At 42.7% G+C, this 23,380-nt stretch overlaps 1 protein-coding gene and 1 long non-coding RNA gene across 8 annotated transcripts in view; one reads left to right on the top strand and one right to left on the bottom strand.

Moving 5' to 3' along the window:
* TPBG (trophoblast glycoprotein) overlaps positions 1 to 1,563 on the bottom strand; it is a 15,363-nt gene extending 13,800 nt beyond the window's left edge. The window contains exon 1 of one of the 6 annotated variants that reach the window (XM_053287086.1): positions 1,244 to 1,563. The gene's annotated coding sequence lies outside the window, so the exon portion shown is untranslated. The other 5 variants (XM_053287091.1, XM_053287087.1, XM_053287089.1 and 2 more) reach the window with 5 other exon arrangements.
* Positions 1,250 to 23,380, top strand: LOC128341051 (uncharacterized). Of its 2 annotated transcripts, XR_008314169.1 has the most exons (4): positions 1,250 to 1,675; positions 10,320 to 10,534; positions 18,317 to 20,053; positions 23,113 to 23,380. It is a non-coding gene; the product is annotated as an uncharacterized LOC128341051 (long non-coding RNA). The 2 variants fall into 2 exon arrangements; XR_008314168.1 differs by lacking the exon at positions 23,113 to 23,380 and having other exon boundaries at positions 18,317 to 21,786.

Below are 23,380 nucleotides of genomic sequence, written 5' to 3'. Positions count from 1 at the left end.
CTCCATACTCTTCTCCACCCACAGATATATGCTCCTCAAGAGCACTATCTGATTACCCTCTGCCAAGCCACAAAGACATGTCCGTCCCTTGAATACAGCCACCAGGTTTTCCGCCTGTGTAAGGAAATTTGGGATTGCCTGGTTTTTCCTACCTTGCAAAATGAGTACGGTAAATGACTCCTCTTGTTAGACCAATTTCTATCTAGCATTTGACAAATCTCTGCCTCCTCCTTTGCCTTCTCTGAAAAGGGAGACAACTTCCACCCAAGAAGAACTAGCCATATATCCAAAAGCTGCTGGATGGAGACCTACTGACCTACCACAAAATATGGCCACACTTCCCAGGAATCTGGCTGGCTGTGATTAAACACAATACTGAACTAAACTAACCTTGCTTTGGTCCAGCAATACTGTTCTATGTCCTTCATTTTCCCAGCACCTCCTTCTCACCCGGTCCCACTGACTGCCCTCAAACTCCAGCTGTCTCAAATCAAGGAGCACATAAAAATGCAGATTCTTAATGCTACTCCAAATCCAGAAGTGTTGGCTTTCCCGCTCTTTGCAGTGCCTTTTATAGCCGAAGTAGGGTGCTCATCCGCATCAGCCCGCGTAACAACAGAGCCGAAAGTATTACTTTTCCCGTTAACGTGCACGTTGTACAATGGTACGATCTCGTGTACTTGGTGCAAGTTTTAACAACTCCCGCCCGCAATCCCCGCTTTCCCCTCCTATCTCCTTCCTTTCCAACTTTTGACTACCTCCACTAGATTCCCCACTCCAGGAAACAAAACTCCTCTGCCCAGATTCTAGAGTATCACGGTTTTGTCTCCTCTCTTATTTTCGCCCCAAGGCGACAATCCTATATAATAAACCCTTCTCGGGGAAGTCTGCGAAGTCCCGTGGATTTCTCCCGAGGGGAGCTGACTTCCGAGAAAGCAGGCACAGGATCGGGAGAGCGCCGCAGTCTTTTTGGTGCACATTCAAGCCAGAGCAAACCTCATCGGACGTACTTCTAAGGAAACGGGATCGCGCCGTACTCGAATCAAACCCTGACCCGGGTCTTTGAATCTCTCTCTTTGCTCCTTCCGGGCGGGGCGAGGGCGGGGAGGAGGAGGAGAGCTGGAGAATGCTTGCCGCCTCACTCGGCGCCTCTAACTACGCAGCCCCAAGGGGTGCCGCCCCGCCTGGGAAGTGTGGGGCTTACCAGCTGCAGGCGCCGCCGCCGCCGCCAGCATCTCCTTACCTGGCTGCTGCTTCTTGCGCCTGGGGCTCCCGCGCCGCCGCTAACCCGTCCCGTGCAAACTCGACCGCCGATTGCGAAATGCATGGCGCAGGCAACAACTTTCCCTCCCACTCCCTTCTTGCTGTGTCTAGCCCAGCCTCCGCCACCAGGAGAAACCAATGGCAGGCACTGCCCTGGCGAGGCCACCCGGCTTCGCGCACCACGCCTCTGTTGCATCCGGATCCTTCTCGCCACCCCCTGGCCGTGGATTTGTGGTGGCACTTTCCTAGAGGGAGGCTGCTGGGAGAGGGACTGTTCTGTTTGACGGCTGCGCTTCGATTAGGTGTGTGCCGCCTTTGATTATGATACCAAAGCATCTGGGGACGGTGGCCACCGCTGAGAAAAATGGATGGGGCGGGGGAGCCTCTAGTAGCACTCTACGCACGCTCAGAGGTACTCGCTCGTTCATTACTGCTTCACATTGCTGGCGGTCGAGTTCTGGCCCTGGAAAGAAGTTTCTTTGTTACATGGTTATCCCGCGGTTCCTCAGCAGCACACGCGGTCCCCCACTTTCGTCCTCGCAACAGCCTCCGGAGATAGGTTAGAGACATGAGAGTGGGGGGCGGGGGGCAAGGTCAGGCAGCTCAGGTAAAGGCAGTCAGCCCTGCTTAAACAAATTCCTGGCTATTGCTGCTTTACATGGGCGGGGGTGGGGGCAGGTCGATAGATGCACTACGCAGACTGCTTCTAGCCACCTAGGAATATGCATGAGCATGTGTCGTCTGAACTGGTCCACAGTGTTTCTCTGGCTTCTAGGACCAATCCATCAGTGCCATCTGTTCTGAAGTTGCCAGTCTCCAAGGCTCCGGCCTTCAGCAGCCTCCTTCCTGGCATTACTATCCAGTGACAAAGCAGAGTTAAACTTGAGGCTGAAGAAGAGCCTTTACAAGCCTTCTGGAAGGTCCACATTCCATAGTACTCTTCTTGACACAAATTGCAACCAGAGATCTCAGGGATGTGTTTAATTGCCACCCTCCAGCTATGCTCCCTCCTTCCCCCATTCATTGCCTGAGGAGGGAGAGGGAAAGAACATTTGTCTATGTTAGCCTCTTTCTTCAGGAGATACATTTTGATTGCCAGGAAGCTTCTGAGGGATGGTTTGGCCAAATCTCCAGATTAATCCAATTATGTTCTTTCTAAACAATCACAAAATAATTGTTACCACAGAATTATTGGTGATACAGTGGGCAACTTACTTACAGTGGGCAACTTACTTTTAACAAGAGCACTCTGGGAAGTCACACAGGGTGGCTGAATATTGCATGCTGACTGTTGATCCCTAATTTGCAGCTCCCATCGGTAACCGGAGGTTGGATTCCCAGTTACACAAAAGTCCATTAATGCTGTTCCATCAGGATTCTGGCCCACTGAGAATACAACTCTGAACTAAGGGCCTTTGTGGTCGATGCAGAACTGACACCAGAGAACATCTGCACTGGCAGATTGGGGGCATAGCCTTTGTGCATTGCACAGATCTTTTCAGGGCCCATAGGAATAATGAAGGGGAGGTGGGGGGGAACCACCAGGGTAGAAGCACTCTTAAAGGGAGTGACCAGATGCAGTTCGGAGAGAACAGGGCTGCTCAAGCCAGGCAAAAGAAAATATCGGGGCAGGCACAGCTTTTCTATCCTCTGTGGCACTGTGACACGATGAACTGTACCTGCTGACATGTTCTCTTCTACACACACATAATATGAGTATGTGAGCTCTTTCTGCCTGTCTGTCATATGCCTATGATACTTGTTTATTTTATTTCATGTAAGTGGACCCTACAGGACCAATGATAAGGAAAGTGCAAAAGTGACTTAAAGCAGTGGTTTGTAGGGTTTTCTCAGCGGTGACATTCCGTTTTCTAAGTCCTATGTCTAGTCTAGGCTTGAAAAATCATAAAAGTTAAACAATGAAAAGCAACCCAGTGTAAGGAGGGCCATTTCACAATTTGTTTTGACTATTTTTAAAAATAAAATTGAGCCAGTTCACACAGTGACTTCCTCACGAGTATCATGTAATGCCCTTGCGTCACCAGCAGACAGCCTTCTTCTGGGCATTTTCACGGAGGACTATAGAGTAGTTTGGCCTCTATATGGAAGCGCTAGTTCTCACAAACTGTGCTTCCAGTGAGGGCTGCCCAGTTGCAAGCCTGCCTTCGATAGTGCTTGTGTAATGAGATACAAACTCAGATGTATTTGAATTCTCCAGTGATACAAACTTTGAATTGTTAGGAGCTGAAATGATAATTTGAAGCTGAAGAGTCAGACATTCTGATAACATAAATAGTTTGGGGTAGATGGAAGCACTAAAAGAGAGACTAGAATAGGAAATAGGAAACCAAAATCTGAATATATAATATCTGAGAGTTATAAATTCCACTACTTTTGCTTTTCTATTAGTCTCAAAGTCATTTGCTGTTTCCTTCTCAGCTTGCCTTGGAAATCATAGGAATACCTTCTTGTGGGGCCCTGTCCAAGTATTGTCCACTCCTGCCATTAATTTCTTCTCTTGGCATACTTTCTCTGACCCATTTTCCAGCCTTTCCTTCACTCCAGGTACAACTAAGAAAGGAAAATGCAAGAGTGAAGCTATTCCCACAACCAGTAGAAAGCGGGCTAAGGGAACCTAGCCCACTTTCTGCTGATCGTTGGAACCACCGGGCTCGCGATTTAGTTAGTTAGTTAATTAATTAAACATTTATAAGGCCCTTTAGAGCCCTTGAAACCTAACTGTTTGGCCTGGCCTTCCAGGGGTTTTAAACTGCTTGAAATATTTTGGAGCAGATTACAGCGTTTGTCTCAGAGCAAGCTCACGCGAGGGAAAGAAATGCCTAATCATCCGTGCTGAGCTGCCTGGCTAGGCTTCTCCTAAAACTATTCTGTATTATCGGTAGGTTCAAAATGCTGTCGCCGCCACCCCTTTTGTCTACAGAAACTCTCTGGGCTTGGGGTGGGATAACCCAGGAAAAAATAAGCTCTCTTAATTTGGCTCTTGGATAAGTACAAAAATCTTCCACATGCAAGCCTACATGTGGTGAGAAAACTGATAGCTGCTGAACATTTGAGGACATGTTTACACCAGAGAAATCCCCCTTCAGACCCTGCCCTTTCTTGAGTTAAAAACCAACTCAGAGAGGCTTGTAAAAAGAAAAGAACTAACCCCCCCAGTTTTATTCAATGACTACAGACCGCTTCAGTCTGAGGCTTCTAGCTTTCTTAGATACACTCAAAAATACTTAGTAGGATACACAAATAGGTTGTCTTAGGCACACTTAAATGTTTATAGAGTCTCTTAAGGCAGGCCCTAGGTAGGGTGGGCATAGGCTAGTGTTTCTTATTTTAATCACGGTATGGGTAACAATAATAGGACAGTATCAGGAATATGCAAAAGCACACACATACAAATAAATATAAGTTCCTAATGCACAGTCTGACTAAATAACTTGTTCCCTATGCTGAATTCCCTTTTCCTTGAACTCACCCAGTTCTTGATGAGAATCAAGCTTCCTGTAATCCTTTTTTTTAAGGATCTACAGAGTTATTCCTTGAGAGAAACCTCCAAGTTGGTTTTGACCATGAGGGAGTGAAACTCCATTGCCTCTCATTAAGCCTTTCCGTACATGTTTCTCTCCAACAAAGACTGTCCTTCTTGTTCCCCGGATTCCCAGCAACCACTCTCTAGGTCCCACCCCCCTGGCTGCCCTGGAGATCACCAGCATGTCAGTCAAGATAAGGGTTCGCTCCCTATTAACTCTTTGGGGGGGGGGGAGGCTGATCACTACATGTTTTAATGGTAAATGGTTTTATACTGTTTTTAAATTGTTTTGTATTGATTGTTTTTAAAGGACTAGTTTGCTGGTTTTATTTTTGCTGCTGTGCACTGCCCAGAGCCATTTGGATGGGGTGGAATATAAATGTAATAAATAAATAATAAAGAATAATAAAGAAATTTCTATCCAGCTCTTCCTCCAAGAAGCCCACAGTGGTGTAGATTGTTATGTTTATCCTCTCAACAACCCTGTGAGTTAGGCTGAGTTATGTGAATGGCCCAGAGTCACCCAGTGAGTTTCATGGCTGAACAGGGATTTGAACTCAGGTCTCCCCAGTCCTAGTCCAACACATTAACCACTACGCAACACTGGCTTGACAGTCACACATGGATCCTGTGTTTTAGTTTTGCATCTCTGCTGTAGCTCCTCAGCTTTAAAATAGCTAGTAGCTAAGCACTTACTATGCTTTGTGACTATGCTTTGGCTTAAGTGGGAAAATTAACTCAAATTGGGTGCGAACATGGATACAGCCATGTTATTTTATGAGGTAGGCAGAAAGCTCCAGAAAGCCAGAAAGCTCCAGAAAGGAGCAATAGAGCAAAGACAGGTTCCTTGGGAAATAGAGATTAAGTTTATTAAAGAACAGAAATTAACAAGACAAAAGCTGTAGTTGGCTATCTCCTGGAGGAGCAAGTAGTAGCTGGAGGACCAAGACAAAGATCTCAACTACAGGATGCTAGTCCTTAGGAACAGTGCTGAATTCTAACTTGAGAGGATCCTAGCATGGAGGGATGGGGAGAGAGAGATGAGGGATGATAGCCAAAGAGAAAGGGATAAGAGTTACAGTCATCTAACCTATTCTAGGATTGGGCCTTCTCAGTTGGTACCCATAGGTTATGGAACATGCTCCCCATGGATATAAGAGGATTATCTTTCTTGGAGGTCTTCAGGAGATCCTTAAAAACCCATCTTTTTCACCTGGCTTTTAATGATATCTAATTTTAGTTTTTAATTTTAATCTGGTTTAAACGTGTTGTTTTTTAAAAAAATAATAATTGTTTTATTATGTGTTTTAATGTAAACTGCTCTGAGTCACTTTAGGAAGGGCAGTATATAAATTGGACGAACAAACAAAGGCAGGCTCCTTGTATCCATAGGCCAGAGTGGTGATCAGATCAGATTATATTTCCTGATCCCTAAATGCTTCTGGGTCAGGCTTGTCCATAGAGCTGAGTAACTAGGACTCTTAGCCTTTATGGCACAGAAACTTGATCGGACAATGGACTCATTCATTTTGGGGGAAGTTCTCTCAAGCTTTGAGAACAGTGGCTATATAGGAATTTCCAGCAGTTGGCTGTCAGGCACAGAGATGTGGGTTTTCGGGGAAATTCTGACTTGGAAAAATTTCCCATGCAAATCTCCCTCATTTGCATAAAATGTGCATTTTTATTATGGAAAAAAGGTCCAAATTCTCCTGATGTATCTCTAAAGTTTTTCAACTTTGGAATATGCTCCCTACTGAAATAAGAGCATCTCCTTCTGTGTTTGTTTTCAGGAAGAACCTCAAGACTCTCCTGTTTTTGCAGGTTTTTAATTAGAATTAATTTTAATAATTTTAAAACCTTGTTTTAATATCTATTTTATTCTATTTTTATTGTCATATATTTTAATTTGTAACTTTTAAATATTTTAAATAAATAATTTTGTACACCACCTAGAGATGTACATATCAGGGGGTATAGAAATATGATAAATAAATACATAAATACATAAATAACTGTACAGATGTACTGAAACCTTGGAACAGGGGAATCAATAAAGACATTTCATGTGCTTTAATTGTTATACTGAAACAAATTCAAAGCTTTATGTGAAAAAAAGTTGTTTTAATTAGAGAACTCAATAAACCAATAAAGCACGTATTGGCTCTCTCACAGTTCCTAGGTATAGGAATCACCTGGAAAACATTAATTACTAATTTGAAATTGCTGAACTTGCCTAATATTGCATTGGCATCTATTCATTGTTATGGATGGATTTTACAAAACAGTGCTGGACATCCAGACTAGCATTGCACATGTGCAGCTACATGAGTTTAATACTACCCATTTTGGTGACACACAGTGATCTTGAGAGGCAGGGCTGGATTATCCATCAGGCACAACAGGCATAGTGCTTAAGGCCTACAAAGCTCCCAAGGGCCTATGAAAAGGTTTTAGCGCCCCACCCCCACCCCCCAATATCAGACGATTCAAAAAATGAGAAAAGACAGCAAAAAATTAAATTTAATGATATTAGCTTTGACTTAAAATGCACATCAATTTTGTGGCTCTTTTTGTTAGCAAAATCACGGACTACACATCAATTTCAATTTTTGCAAAAGCTCATTCTCAACTGAGAGGAGTGTTTCTGTCCCATGGTTGACCTAAGTAAGTTCTTCATACATTTCAGCTTTGAAAAAGAGCGCTCTCCTTCACAGTTTGTTCCAAAAATGGCAAGATACATTCTAAAAGCAATGTTAACATTTGGGAAACCTGTCACCAAATTGTCTTCTATTTGTGCACTGATCATTTATACCACAGATTTCTTGTGGGCCTACATATGTGAGAACAATAGAAATGCATCTGTGAATGCATGTTCAAGACCTGATGGATCTATTGATTAATTAATTAATTAATTAATTAATTATATTTTAATACCACCTAATAGGTACATCTCTAGGCAGTATACAAAATCTAAAATATTCAGAAGTCACAAATTAAAATACATGATAATAAAAACAATAGATTAAAATAATTATTAAAACAAGTTTTTAAATTATTAAAATTAATTCTCATTAAAAGCCTGAGAAAACAGGAGAGTCTTGAGGTTCTTCCTGAAAACAAACAGAGAAAGAAATGCTCTTATTTCAGCAGGGAGCATATTCCAAAGTCCTGGGGCAGCCACAGAGAAAGCCTGGTCCTGAGTCACCACCAGATGAGCTGGTGGCAACTGTAACCGGACCTCTACAGAGTATGGTAACAGGCGGCAGAGATTATGGCAAAGGAGGCACTCTCTTAAATAGCCTGGACCCAAGCCGTTATGGGCTTTATAGATAATAACCAGAACTTTGTATTTCACCTAAAAACATATTGGCAGCCAGTGCTGATCTTTTAAAACTGGTGTTTTGTGGTCCCTTCATGTTGTCCCAGACACCAATCTGGCTGCCGCATTTTGTACCAATTGTAATTTACGGACTATGTACAAAGGCAGACCCAGGTAGAGCACATTACAGTAGTCAAGTCTGGAGGTTACCAGCATATGTACCACAGTTTTAAGGTCATTCAGCTCTAGAAATGGATGTAGCTGACATATCAGCCGAAGCTGATAAAAAGTGCTCCTGGTCACCACCTCACCCTGAGAAACCAGGGAGAGCTTTGGGTCCAGGAGCACTCCCAAGCTATGCACCTAATCTTTCATGGAGACTGTAACCCCATCCAGAACAGGCAGATCTAAATCATCTCTTGGGTCCCAGTCCCCCACAGTCAGTACCTCCATCTTATTTGGCTTCAACTTCAGTTTGTTATCCCTCATCCAGCCCATTACTGCCTCCAGGCAGGCATTTAGGGAAGACATGCCATTTCCTGATGAGGTCAGCATGGAGAAGTAGATCTGTGTGTCATCAGTATATTGATAACACCCAGCACCAAACCTCCTGATGATCTCTCCCAGTGGTTTCATGCAGATGTTAAAACATTAACATTAATGCTCTTGCCTTGAACTGAAAAAGTAAGAGTAACTTGTAAGAAACTCTCCCCACCCTACTCCACCCTACCCTGTATCTTCTTGTAAGGAAATAATGGATCATCCAGCCCTGTGGATGGCCATTCTGAAACATTAGACATATTGTGGGACATATTAGAGGACCTGTACATGGTACACAATGAAAATATTTATCTATACATCTATTTTGGGAGCCTACAATTATGGGAGTGCTTAGGGCCTACAAATATGTTAATCTGGTTCTGTGGAGAGAGAAGGGAGGAAAGACAAAGGTTGCCCCTTCCTCCACTCAAGCAACAGTGCAGCAGTATTCTGGAACTCACACTGCTGCATGTGCACAGGACTAGCCTGGATCTCAGCCAATGCAATTTTAGAAATGGGAAATTTTCCACCAGAGAAAAACAAAAATGTATGGGAAAATTGTCCACCCCACATTTCTGGTCAGGCACTGGGCAGGGGCCCAGACCCATCAAAAGGCCCACGGCAGCCAAAGTACGACTCTCAGCTGAAAGTCACTCTCTCCTTCCCCCCACCCTTCAGCCCCAGTCCGTGCTCCTTCCCCATCCCTTCAGCCCTAGTCCATTCTCCTTCCCCCTCCCTTCAGCCCCAGTCCATGCTGCTTCCTCCTCCCTTCACCCTCATCCATGCTCCTTCCCCCTCCCTTCAGCCCGTCTGTGCTCCTTCCCTCTCCCTTCAGCCCTAGTCCGTGCTCGTTCCACCCTCCCTTCAGCCCCAGTTGCTCCTTCCCCCTCCCTTCAGCCCCAGTCTGTGCTCCTTCCCCCCTCCCTTCAGCCCTAGTCCATGCTCCTTCCCCCTTCCCTTCAGCCCCAGTCCGTGCTCCTTCCCCCCTTCAGCCTGTGCTTCTTCGCCCTTCCTTCAGCCCCAGTCCGTTCTCCTCCTCCCAGTCCACTTTTCTTCCCTGCCCGCTGGCCTGGCCGGTGCTTTCCCTCCCTGCCCGTCCGCCGCCAGTGGTTTCCCTCACCATCCAGGCTGGCATTTTCCTTCTCCACCTGCCAGCATTTTCCTCCACCGGCATTTTCCTTCTCAACCTGTTTCCCCCACTGGCCGGCCTGGCCGATGTTTTCCCTGCCCGCCGCCATTTTATCACCCCATACCCATGGCTATCTGGCAGCTGCTCTCAAACTTTCACAAGAGCTGCCACACATGGGATTAGCCACGGGTACGTCTTAGAGAAATAAATGTAAAGAAGAAGATTGTATCTATTTTATTGATGTTGTGAGCTGCCCCAACCATTACTGGAGGGGCGGGGTGTAAACATTTAAAATAAATAAATAAATAATATATCAGACATCCTGCATTAAACAAAACCTTCCTTATATTGCCAACATAAATTGATCGTGAGGGGAGCCCTTTATCCATTTAAAATTTATCCATCTCAAATATATACTTCTAACTTAAAACCCACTGAAGCATTCACATGTGTGATTCCTAATGGAGATTCTTTTTCTTGGTCTAGCCTGTAAGCTCTTGCACCTGTCTTTTGTGTGTCTTCAGTGGCATGCCTCAGCTCCTCCTCCAACTCACAGGTACGCTGCATGTAGACAGTGTTTTGCTCCTCAAGCAGCTGGACCTGCTGCCGCAGGTCACCCAAGTCTTCCAGCTTCTTCTTGTAGGAATCCACCATGGCCTCCAGCCGCCCCACCCTGTCCGAAGAGTGATGTAGCACATCGATTTCATCTTTGAGGGCTTGTGCTTCCTCTGTCAGGCTGGTAAGCTCCTGTGCTATTGTAATCTGTATATGGGGCTTGGTATTGGTTTCTATCATAGTTATCAAGTTTTTCTTTATTTTGTTTTGTGCATCACTATGTGTTATATTATGTATATTTTGCATCATTTCCACAGCTATTTTTCTTAGCTTTTCTTGGAATCCATTATTGGCTGCTGCAAATTTATGGCCCTCAATATCTGTCTTCTAGGTTAGCTAATGAGAGCATTGGAAGTGATTTAGTAGGTATCTAAATTAACTTTAATAAATGTCAATTCATGCTATTCAAATAGAAAACCATTTTCAGAAAATTAATGGGGTTCACAATATTCATTATGAATAACTTAATTTTGCTATGCAAAGTGGAATGTCTACTGATCAACTGCATTTTTTCACCCCAGAAATCTGGATGTGCCACAGACAACTCACATGACTATCAGCTACTTTATACAATTGGAGTGAGTCAGAGTGTTTACTACCAGACACACACCACTTAAAAATATATTCAGTCTTGATGCTGATACGTGAAAAGGGATCTTTGGAATATAACTATTCCAGTGGTTGCTCATATTGTCATCTTCAGCTAAATAATGTAGACGAATTATAACTGGAACACATTTACTAGATCTGAATCTTACACTGTTAAATGTAAACACGAAATTGAGACAGGTAGTACTTAACCCTCTCATTTGCAATATGACTTATTAAGAAAGAAGCAAAGGACAAATCCAGTCTAAGTTAAGAATGTATAAGGCCACTTGGACTCTTCCTTGTATCTTTATAAATGGAGGCTTCTAGTTAAGCCACTTACAAAGGGTCTTTAGGGATGCACAAACCCCTCTGAGAAATCATATTCATATTTATTTATCATATGTTTATACCACCTGATATGTACAGCAATAGGCGGTGTACAAATTTTAATATTAAAATCACAAATTAAAATAGATAAAACATAATAAAAACAATATAAAACAAATTATTAAAATTATTAAAATTAATTCTAATTAAAAGCTTGTGAAAACAGGGAGAGTCTTGAGGTTCTTCCTGAAAACAGAGAATGAGATGCTCTTATTTCAGCAGGGAGAATATTCCAAAGCCCTGGGGCAGCCACAGAGAAAGCCTGGTCCTGAGTAACCACCAGATGAGCTGGTGGCAACTGTAATTGGACCTCTCCAGAAGATCGTAAAAGGCAGCAGAGTTCATGACAAAGGAGGCAGTCTCTTAAATAGCCTGGACCCAAACCATTGAGGACTTTATAGATAACTAGCCGACCCCACATAGAGCATCTGTGCGCTCTTTGGGGCCAGCAGTTACCTCTCCCCCCCACTTCTGCCCCAGTCTCTGCTTCCAGGCCCAGCCACCTCTCCTCCCCAATGCCACTTCTGCCCCACCTTTCTTTCACCCCTCCTGGGCATTGCCTTTGTGGCTGGGCCCGCCGCCACTGGCCTCCACAGCTGGGCCACCACCACGGCAACCAATCCTCCTGGGTGCACCTCGGCCAATCAGGCACGTCTGCCGCCCATCCAGTCAGCTGGGCTCTGGGACGCACATTCCAAGGCACACCCAGGAGAATCCTCTATAATAAAGAGCCCGGGTGTGCTCCCGTGTCTTTGCGCCCGTGTCTTCCTCGGCTGTTCTGGGCATGCGCGGAGCACATGCCCAGAACGTCCGAGGAAGATATGGCCGAAGGCACCAGGCGGCCATGTTGAGCAGAAGCGGGGATCGGGGAGGGCAGAGGTGGCCAGCTGAGGGAGAAACGGCTGCAGGAGCAGAAGTGGGGACCGGGGAGGACAGAAGGAGGAGCAGAAGCGGGGACCGGGGAGGGCAGAGGCGGCCAGCTGAGGGAGAAACGGCCGCAGGAGCAGAAGCGGGGACCGGGGAGGACAGAAGGAGGAGCAGAAGTGGGGACCGGGGAGGGCAGAGGTGGCCAGCTGAGGGAGAAATGGCCGCAGGAGCAGAAGCGGGGACCGGGGAGGACAGAAGGAGGAGCAGAAGCGGGGACCGGGGAGGACAGAAGGAGGAGCAGAAGCGGGGACCGGGGAGGGCAGAGGCGGTGGCCAGCTGAGGGAGAAACGGCCACAGGAGCAGAAGCGGGGACTGGGGAGGGCAGAAGGAGGAGCAGAAGCGGGGACCGGGGCCCATAGGGAGGGGAGAAACATCGAGGGCAGGTCCAGACCGGGCGAGGGAGAACCAGCCCGAAAATAAAGAAAAGGTTGCAATGCGCGCGCGCGCGCACACACACACACACACACACACACACACACACACACACACACACACGTTTGCACTAAGCACAATACCCCCCTCCCGCCAAAACACCCAGAAGCCAACACAAACAGTAATAAAATAAATGAGGGCACACAGAGCAGAAAGAACACAACTCTCAGAAAAGAACCCCCACTCTCAGCCAGAGGAGGCGGAGGGCCCGGCCGGGAGGAGGAGGACGCCGTCCAGCCACAGGAGGCAGAGAAAGCTGGCCCCAAAGGTCTACTAGCGCCCGTTAATTTAACGGGCTTAAAATCACTAGTTAATATAATAGATAACCAGTACTTTGTATTTCACCAGGAAACATATAGGCAGCCAGTGTAGTTCTTTCAAAACTGTGTTATATGGTCCCTTCGTGTTGTCCCAGAGACCAATCTGGCTGCCGCATTTTGTACCAATTGTAGTTTCCAGACTACGTACAAAGGCAGCCCCACGTAGAATGCATTACAGTAGTCAAGTCTGGAGGTTACCAACATATGTACCACCGTTATAAGGTCACTGAACTCTAGAAATGGACGTAGCTGATGTATCAGCCAAAGCTGATAAGAAGTGCTCCTGGCCACTGCCTCAACCTGAGAAACCAGGAAGAACTTTGGGTCCAGGAGCACTCCCAAGCTACATACCTGATCTTTCAGGGGGAGTGTAACCCCACCCAGAACAGGCAGATCTAAAACATCTCTTGGGTCCCAACCCCCCACAGTCAGTACCTCTGTCTTATTTGGCTTCAACCTCAGTTTGTTATCCAGCCCATTACCACCTCCAGGCAGGCATTTCAGGAAGATATACATTTTCCTGATGAGGTCGACATGGAGAAGTAATTTATACTAGTCGTATTAAAGTTCCTTGGTTTCACCTCAAAATGCTTCAAAAACTTTGCCTGAGGAGGAACCTGAAATTTCACTTCAGACTTTTGTGGAGGCAAAGCCTGGTGTTCACATAAGGATATGCCCACCTCTCCTATGATGCTCTTATAAGCAGACCAAACTCCTTCTGTATTATTAACAGGCTGCTGAAGTGGATCGAATAAAAAATCCCTGCCTTTAGTACTGCGCCTATATGCCAATATTCTAACAGAGAGTAACTGTAATAAGTGAGTAAGCAGTCAGCAACTATTCAGTATGCCAGTGTTTTATTAATGCCCCTTGCCTTACACAGCTTTACTCTCACATTGTTGGTATTCCAAATGCCTTTTTCAAACTTTTTTTTTTTTTTTTTTGCTTTCTCAAGTCCCATTTGGTGACAATGTCTCTTCAGCTGGTTGGAAGGCTGCACTGCCCACTCTGCCACTGTCATGAAGAAGTCATATCAGCTTATTGAAGATAGGCTTCAGTATTCAGTATTAACATTAAACTATCCAATTTCTTTTTAAATCATTTTGGGCTCCTTTCCCTAAAATCAAAGTCTGGAAATAAGGTTAAGGGGAGAGGGAAGAATATCTGAGTTTCGCATCCCTTCTTTATCTAATGAAGGAATGCCTGCAGAGAACAAACAGGTTTATGCCGATTTTCTTAACCTTTTCTTAACCTTTAACCATGTTCAGATTGCCACTGAGAACAAGATGGTAGTTTTGTTTAATGAAACCATTCACATTGATCTTGGCTTCCAAACATGATATGGAACATTATATGAGCTTCATATCTGTATGCACATAGTATGAGAGATAGGCTAATTTTCATTCAAAAAAAAAATCAGGGATATTAATCAAGACTGGCTGTGCAATGACATGTAGATTGCACAAACCATCCATGGCATTTCCATGGATATTCCGATTGAATATTATCAGATTTTGGCATGCATTTTATTGCACTGAGATTGACATGGCTTTTAAGAAAGCTCTTCTTTCTTATGCAAGCCTCACTCTCTTCAATGCCCCAAAGTGAAAAAATCCAGGGGGAAGCTTTGCCAGGGTCAATTTTGTAGGAATTATAGAGAATTGGAAACTTATTGTAATGTCTCTTATACTGACAATAATTAGGTGAATTGATATGGTGGCATGAAATGTTCACTTGTTCAGTGAATTAAACTTTTTGCAGTCCAACTTCTATGAGGGAAAGGAAAGTTGTCTCTTTGGCTGGGACAAAAAGCTCACATAGGGCAGGCTGATGACTGGAAAGAGGTCCTGGGATGTAGAGAAGCCAAGAGTTAAGGAGCTGAAAGATGGGTGCAGATTGATAAAGAAAGAGAGGTGTGAAAGAAGCTTGAAAAAAGGAGCAGAGAAAACAGAGAAGGACTGATGTAAGGCAGGGCTAAAAGAAGGACTCTGAAACATGTTCACAGCACTCAGGGTCAAGAGAGACCAGAGTGATACTTGCAAGTATCCTCAGATAACTATAACACAAAGGACAGTTAAAGGCCTTTTAAAAAAGGCAGTTAAAGGACAGGAGTAACTATGTTTATATAATTAAAGCATCTTTTAATTTCCATTTTGATCCAAAATGAAAGGATGAGTGGGAGAAGATCAGGGACTTACCTGCAGGTGTGTGTTTGCATTCTCAGCCCTTTTTAAACAGCACATGATGTTTATGAAGACTGTTTTTTATGCCAACACTAATTAGTTTTGTTTGTTTCTTTAAAAAAGCTTTTTTTGGGGGGGGGGGGGAATCTATAATGGCTGCCAGTTGTTCCGTGTGCCAAGCAATATTCCTAATGAGCTGACCCCGTGAGTATTTAGTTCTGCCTACTCTTTAATTCTGGACTCTGTGTTGCTTTGTTTCTTGGCTTAAGTACGCAAAAGTGCCAATTCTGGAGCTTCTTCCATTACAGCTACTTGCTTAACATGCTATGAGTCAATGTAACGGGCAATTTAGATCTCATGCTCATGACACCTCCACTGAACTCCTGGTATGTGATGCCATGTAAAACTACTTTTCATGTTTCATAACATGATGAACTCTTACCTCAGGAGATGTAGCCTGGAATTCACAAGCCTAACAAGAAGCAGTTTTTCAGTGTGCAGCAACTGTGAAAAAAGCAGGTCCATGCTAGGGACCACTAGCAAGGGGACCAAAAGTATAACGGCTAATATCATGTCTCTGTACAAATATATGGTATGGCTACATTTGGAATATTGTGTGCAGTTCTGTCACCATGCCTCAAAAAGGATTTTATAGAGAACTGGAAAAGGTGCAGGAGAGAGCAACCAAATGATCAGGGGACTAGACTAGAGCACCACCCCCCCTTAGGCTACAGCATTTGGGGCTTTTTAGTTTAGGAAAAAGGAGATACATGATAGAGATTTATAACAGTATGCATTGTGTGGAAGGAATGGATAGGGAGGAGTTCTTCTTCCTCTCTCACACAGCACTAGAACCACGGGTCATCCAATGAAACTGATGGCCAGAAAATTTAGGGAACTATAGTCCAACAAGAGCTGGAGAGCCTCAGGTTGCTACCACTGATATAGTATGTGTCGGGGGCAGGGGCGAGATTATAAACTACAGTCATAGTCTAGAATTATCAGGTGAACAGTCCAATTCTGTGATTGGCTAGGCAACAGAGTAGCACAACATGTGGCACAATGGCCACTTTTTGCTCTAGTCCTGAGCACTCTCCTCAGTCCCTTGTGCTCAAACAACAGTAGATTCTATTGAATCAGTATTTTGACCAATACTCTAAAGCTTCCAGACAATGAAAAGCAATGCTTTTCACTGATAACGCTTTTTCATCACACAAAAGAAGTAGTGAATTAAAATAATTAATATATTAATTATGGAGTTGATCAGCCACTCTCTGGTAACTTCTAAGCTTGACTACTGCATTGTGCTCTACGTGGGGCTGCCTTTGCATGTAGTTTGGAAACTTCAGTTGGTTCAAAATGCAGTGGGTAGATTGGTCTCCGGCTTGTCTCAGAGAGACCATATTATGGCTGTTTTAAAGCAATTGCATTGGCTACCAATAGGTTTCCAGGCAAAATACAAAGTGCTAGTTATCACCTTTAAAGCCCTAAACAGCTTAGGATCGGGTTACCTGGGTGAGCGCCTTCTTCTGCATGATCCCCACTGCCCCTATTATCCCCAAGATAATGGAGAGAGGTCTGTCTCTGTATACTGCCAGCTTGTCTGGTGGTGACTCTGGAGCAGGCCTTCTCTCTAGTCACTCCTGGGCTGTGGAATTTGCTCTCTATAGAAATGAATGGTTTGACTTCTTTACCAGCCTTGAAAAGAGCCATTAAGGCACATTTTTTAAGCCAGGCTTTTAGTAATCTCTGAATGATTTTTTAAAAAAATTGCTGTTTTAACAGTTTGTTTTATTTTGTTTTTATTGTGTTTATTTTTGTGAACTGCCTAGAGCTTTTGGAGTAAGGTGGTATATTAAATAAAATGAATGAATGAATGAACAAATGAGTAAATGAATAAATAAATAAATTCAAAAGACAGATACTTTAATGCGTATTACATTCTAGTTATATACAAAAAGATTCATTCTCTTTTGCAGAATCTCTCAGAGACTAGGCTTGCCTCCTGTGGGCATTAGAGCTTAAGAAATCCCAGGTTGCAGGATGTTGAGCACTGAGAAAATGAATTATTATTATTTTAATTAGCTCAATGCAGGACTAACTTTAATGCTAGCTTCTTTAAGAGGTGGGAGAGAGAATTGATGTTGGCACCTAGTAATTTGAAATAGTTTTTTTTAGTCCTGTTCCACTCTACAATAATGTTAAGACATACCCGCATGCACACATCTTGGTCTTGTTGACGAAAGGCATATCCCCACAGCACTGGTTTGCATTCTGTTTTCCCCATATTATTATATGAGCAACAACATTCAGGTATGTCAAGCTTTGTTCTTTTATTTTGCATGATATATACAGGTAAACAAAGAAACCTAGGAGTGGTCTTCCTGAACTGGTATGTTTTAGGTGAATAATAATACTTTAGAGTGTTTAAAATGTTCCACATTATTTCAGTCTTCCTTACAACAGCTCCAGTCTATAAATAGCTCAGTACTATTATTATTTCATCATCATCTCCATATTCCAGGTTTGCTGTTTATTCTCAAGAGACAGTGGCTTGCATAAGATTACCTAGTAAGCTTGTTGTAGAGACAAAATCTGAACTGGGAACTTTCTGATTCAGACTCTTATTAGCCACTTATCAGCTCATGCACAGAAACAGGCACACAGAAGTTACTGGATTGAGTTCTATGTATATTATATGCAAAAGGATGTGATCTGCACAATTCCTGTTGCAGGATGTCCACATTCAGCATGCTGATTCCTAATCCATGCATGCTGTGTGGATTGATTCTGGAACTTACTTCTCCATGCACAGAAAAGTGGTGCTATCAAAGATAACAGTATACCTGTGGGGAAGTTAGGAATGTGCACTACAATGCTGCATATGCAGACTTGAAGACCAGGAGTGGACCTTTAGGGGTGTAATTGTTTCTAGTTGTATTTTTTGGTGATTAATCAAAAAGGGTATATTGTGCTCTCTGACTGATGTCCTTACTTACATAGACATTTGCTCTTTTTCTTCTGATGGCTAAACTGTTTAACCTAATTTCCTTGTCTTTACTGCAGACTCCATACAACTGAGCACAGCTGAAAGATGAAGAAAAGAATGTATCCAGACTCCAAAACTTTTAATCCAGTCTCCAAAACTTCCTTAGGCAGGTGTTCAGCTAGGAGTCACCACAGAAATGAGCATGGACTGTGCCAGAAGGATCAGGAAAATCCAAATCTATCATTTACAGTCAGATCCTAAATACATGGATGTAAATGCCACTGAGCTCTCGGCCTCATCAGATTATTATTTGGTTTTTTTTCATACAATAAGTATGCAAAAATAAATGTACTATAAGGTGTTATTTTTTATCTATATAATTGGCTAAAGATGTAGTTCTTACTCATTTATTGTGGGGGAGTGAGATAGCTGTCCTTAAGAAAGGGTTTCTTTTGTGCAGATACCACAACTTCCCAGCCTTCCATCAGCAGTATTTTGTTTCTGGGGAAATGAGATTTACCCACTCCTTGCAGCAAGCACAGCAGCTCTGGTTATGATGTTGTGTGAAATATAGCTGCATGGGTGTCGGAGGTACTTATTGAGATAGCAACACAACAACTCTTACATTCTAAAAGCTTCTCTGGAGGTCAAATACTTCTGCTGCTACACTTTTCTAGTTTTAAAAAAATGTCATCCAGCCTTTTAACAAAAAAGAGGAAAGTGACAAATACCATAATGCTAACACACAAGTACTCATATTAACAGAAACATGCAGGATTTACTTGGGAACACCCTGCCCCCCCCCCGGCTTTAAAAAAACAAATAAATAAAAAATAAAGTCCACATATATTGGAAATCTTTGCTAGAGTATTTAACTTCAAACCTAGAACAGGCAATTTTACTTTCCCTGTAATTGTGGGAAAGCAGGCACTTTTAATCCATCTTTTAAATAATAGCAAATTTTGTAAACATGGCATATTTTGGCATGGGAAGTTCCTTCCACATAGTAAATTAGAAAAAAGGGAAACTAAATGTATCTCAACAGTGTCATCTAGTGGCAAGCACACCAAGCTTTTCTTTATTTTAAGCTCATACTTTAGCATCTAAGAAGATTATTAGAATTATGATGATTATTCTGCAAGTGGGAGAAATTGATTTACTTTATTAATGACTGTTTCTGGATTTAATTTTTTTATCAACACTTCCAGAAGATGACATTCTGTGGCTGCAATTTTAAGCATAACAACTGGAAGTCCCATTTAACTCTATAGGACACTGGTCTTGTTTATACTTAAAAGTGCTGTAGCTAATTCCCACACTGCTCTGATAACACAAGAATGGAGGAACCAAGCAAGAGGGTCAGGATCACATGAGAAGAACACACTAACATTGCAGGATGGACTGGGCAGGGTTGCAGTAATGAGGTTCTCCTCCCATGCTACTCTGGCTAGTATAACTCAGGCCACTCATTCATATAAACATTTTAGGATGAAAGATTTTTTATTTTTAAAAAATGTCATTCTAAAGGTGTTTAATCATACTTTTTAGCATGTTACAATATTTGTGTTTAGCCTTCAATTATTGTGGATTCTGCATTCCCAGTTTCACCTACTCACAGTTCAAATATTGCTGGAGTAAATTTTGCTGTTCCTGTGAGCACATTTCACATTTTTGGTAGTATTTCTAGCTTGGAGAGAGGCACTTCTGGAGGCAGTGTTTCTGATGGGATATGTTTTTGTGGAATTTGAAAGATATTGTTTTGTTTTGTTTTTTGAGGATGTTACTGGAGGAGTTGGAGAACAGGAGTGACCAAGGTATGTAGTACTCTCTGATTTCTGTTTTGTTTTTTAATCTATTTTTTGGTAATTTTTAGCCTACTTTCAGATAGACTTATAAAATCACTTGGTGTTCCATGTGTCTGTTCCCCCCACCCCCCCATCAACTTCTCAATGCCTCAACCAATATGAACCAAATAGGATACAGTTGTAGGGACACATAGGGACACCTCAATGGCATAGTTTGTGATGATGTCATCCATCTCAATTCAAGATGGCAGATGTGTACACATCTGAAGCACAAGAGGGCTAACTTGTGAACCGCCTAACCAATTTGGACCAAATTTGCTATAGCTGTAGGGACACATAGGGACACCTCAACCACATAGTTTGTGATGATGTCATCCACCCCAATTCAAGATGGAGGATGCCTAAACTTCTGAGGTGCACGAGGGCTAACTTGTGGACCGCCTAACTGATTTGAACCAAGTTTGGTACAGCTGTAGTGAGTAACACATAGGGACATCTCAATGGTGTAGTTGTAATGATGTCATCCACCCCAATCCACGATGGTGGGCGCATGAATGTTTGAGGTGCAAGAGGGCTAACTTGTGGACTGCCTAACTGATTTGGACCAATTTGCTACATGTGTAGGGACACAAAGGGACGACTCAAGGGCATAGTTTATAATCATGACATCCCCCCGAATCAAGATGGCGGACACATGAATGCTTGAGATGCAAGTAGGAACCAATTTGGATCAAATTTGGTATAGTTGTACGAACACCTCAAACATATAGTTTGTGATGATGTCATCCACCTCAAATCAAGGTGGCAGACACATGAACATTTTTTGTGAAAGTGGGCTAATTTGTGAACTACCTAACCAATCTGGACCAAATTTAATCCAGTTGTAGGGGTAGTAAAAGGAAAGTAGGTAGATAAGTTCTTACTAGAACAACTTGTTAGTACTTTGTTTAATGTACAAGGAACTGAACCCCATCATTCCCATAGGCACAAAGTTTCAATTATTGCAGTTTCAGCATCTGCGGTGGTATTATGGAACGTAACCCCCACGATAATTGAGGGCCTCCTGTACTTGTGAATGTCTGAAATATTTTTTATATATATATTTGATTTATGCTCCACTTGGAGGAGGAATATACATGACACCCTGGGTAATTGTGGCTTTTCGGAGTAATATATACAATCATTAAATTATGATCAGGCAACAACAACAACAAAATCATTACACAGAGGGTAAGAGACATAGAAAAGCAGAGTGACCTTAGCCTGATTGCTTCCAGATATAATTATCTCAGCTTTTCAAATAACCCGAGGCCAGCTGCGTACCTTACACATTTACCTACACCCAGGCTGAGAAGGGTCTTCTCTCAGGCCTGTTTTAATGTCCTCCCTTCAGCTGTTTTAGAGGGCAGATTTCAAGGGATCCCCTTGGAGGAACATTTGTGTCCATGTGGAGCTGCTGAGGTGGAAACATTAACACATACTTTGTTTAACTGCCCTTTTTATGATGTTGCCCATTCCATTCAGATCGCCCCCTATCAAAAGAAACATTTGGATTGGACTGAGGAACATTTTATTGTTTATTTTTTAGAAAATAAGCATAAAGAAATTACTCATAGGATTGCTTGTTTTTGTTTGGAGGCGTGTAAAATAAGGTGTTTGCAAACTGGTTTTTTAATTTTTACTGATGTTATTATATTGTACTGTATTGTTCTTTGCTGTAGTTTTTATTTGGTTGTTGACTGTAAATAAATGAGTTAAGTGATCTATATATTTTAAAAATTGATTCATGACAAAGATGAATTTACAATTGCACTTAAATCTTACAGCACAATCCTTTATGTATAGTTACTCAGAAGTCAGTCCCACTGTGTTCAGTGGAGCTTCCTCCCAGATAAGTGTGCTTAGGATTACAGCCTAAGCACTTTTATTGCTGTTCTTGTACCTTAAATATGTGGAAATTCCCTGCTTGAAACTGAGCCTCTATCTACAAGGCAGTAACCAATGAGAAGTAACAAATTTTAAAAATGGCAGAGGGAGAATGTTCATTTGCAGAGATTGCTAAGATCTTTCAGAGATTTATGGAAATTGAAGAGCAATTTCTGCACCACCTAGGAAACAAAAGACTTGTGAAAATATGTTTTTCTGTAGAGAAACAAAACTTGACCAGCATTAGCAGGTGCTGCTAATGCTGCTACTGAAAGAAAAAGAGCATTCCAGGGGAGATAACACCAGCCTCTCTCTTGAGCAGAGTGGTAGATACACCATCATCAAGTCATTTGGGACTGGGCCTTTCTTTCTTTTCTTTTTTTAAAAATAGATTTTATGTTTACAGGGTCATTTTGATTTTATTTGGCCCTTTTTATCCTCCAATTCATTCATTTTTTTTTTAGATTTTAAGTTCCTTAGGAAAAGGTATATTTTTTTCGGGGGAGGGGGGGATACTGTGAGCTTTTAGAGTGTTGGACTAGGACCGGGAAGACCCAGGTGACTCTGGGCCAGTCATGTATCTCTCAGCCTAACCTACCTCACATGGTTGTTGTGAGGATAAAAATAAGCATGTAAACTGTTCTGAGCTCCTTGGAGAAATGGCGGGATATAAATGTAAAAATAAATAAATACATAACATTAAAAATATAAATCAAATAAATCAAATTTAAGTAATCTATATTATACCTCTAATTGCAAACTAATTTCCCAAAGCATGATACAGTCATCCCTTGCCAACCACGGTTTTATCAACTGCGGTTTTGAGTATATGCGAATAGGAAATTGTGACAGGTCTTGCCAACCACGACCTGAGTACCCACAGTTGGCGAGGTTTTTTTTAGTGATGGGGGAGTTAAGTGATTTGGGGGTTCAGAGGTTAGATCTGCTCATTCCTCTTTGTGACCCTTGTTGACCTTGCTGTCCCTTGCCAATTTTAAATGCTTTTTGAGTGATTCTGGGGGGTTCAAAAATTTCCCAGGGGTTTGATCTGCTCATTCTTCTTGGTGACTCTAGGCGATATTACAGGATTTAAAAATGATTTTTTAAACAATTATTTTTGTATTTTCCCCCTTTATTTTTAGGGCTGGTTGCGGTTGTGGTTCCCCTGACCCTGTTTCCCATAGACTTTAATGCCTCACCAACTATGAATTTGCCAATGGCAAGGTTTTGCCTGAATGGAACCCTAGCGGTTGGCGAGGGGTGATGGTACAACACAATAGCCATGATCTGAAAAAGTGATGCACATGTGTGGGACAGAAACATGTGTGCAGCCAGAGATTTGTTTGCTATTGGCATCACAACATTGATTCTCACTGCTGAAGAGAGGTCACAATTGGATCAGTTCACATA

This window comes from Hemicordylus capensis, chromosome 1 (assembly GCF_027244095.1).
Source record: "Hemicordylus capensis ecotype Gifberg chromosome 1, rHemCap1.1.pri, whole genome shotgun sequence".
NCBI classification, from domain to species: Eukaryota; Metazoa; Chordata; class Lepidosauria; order Squamata; family Cordylidae; genus Hemicordylus; species Hemicordylus capensis.
Note: the sequence above shows the minus strand (reverse complement) of the source record. Positions and strands in the feature narration are given on the sequence as shown.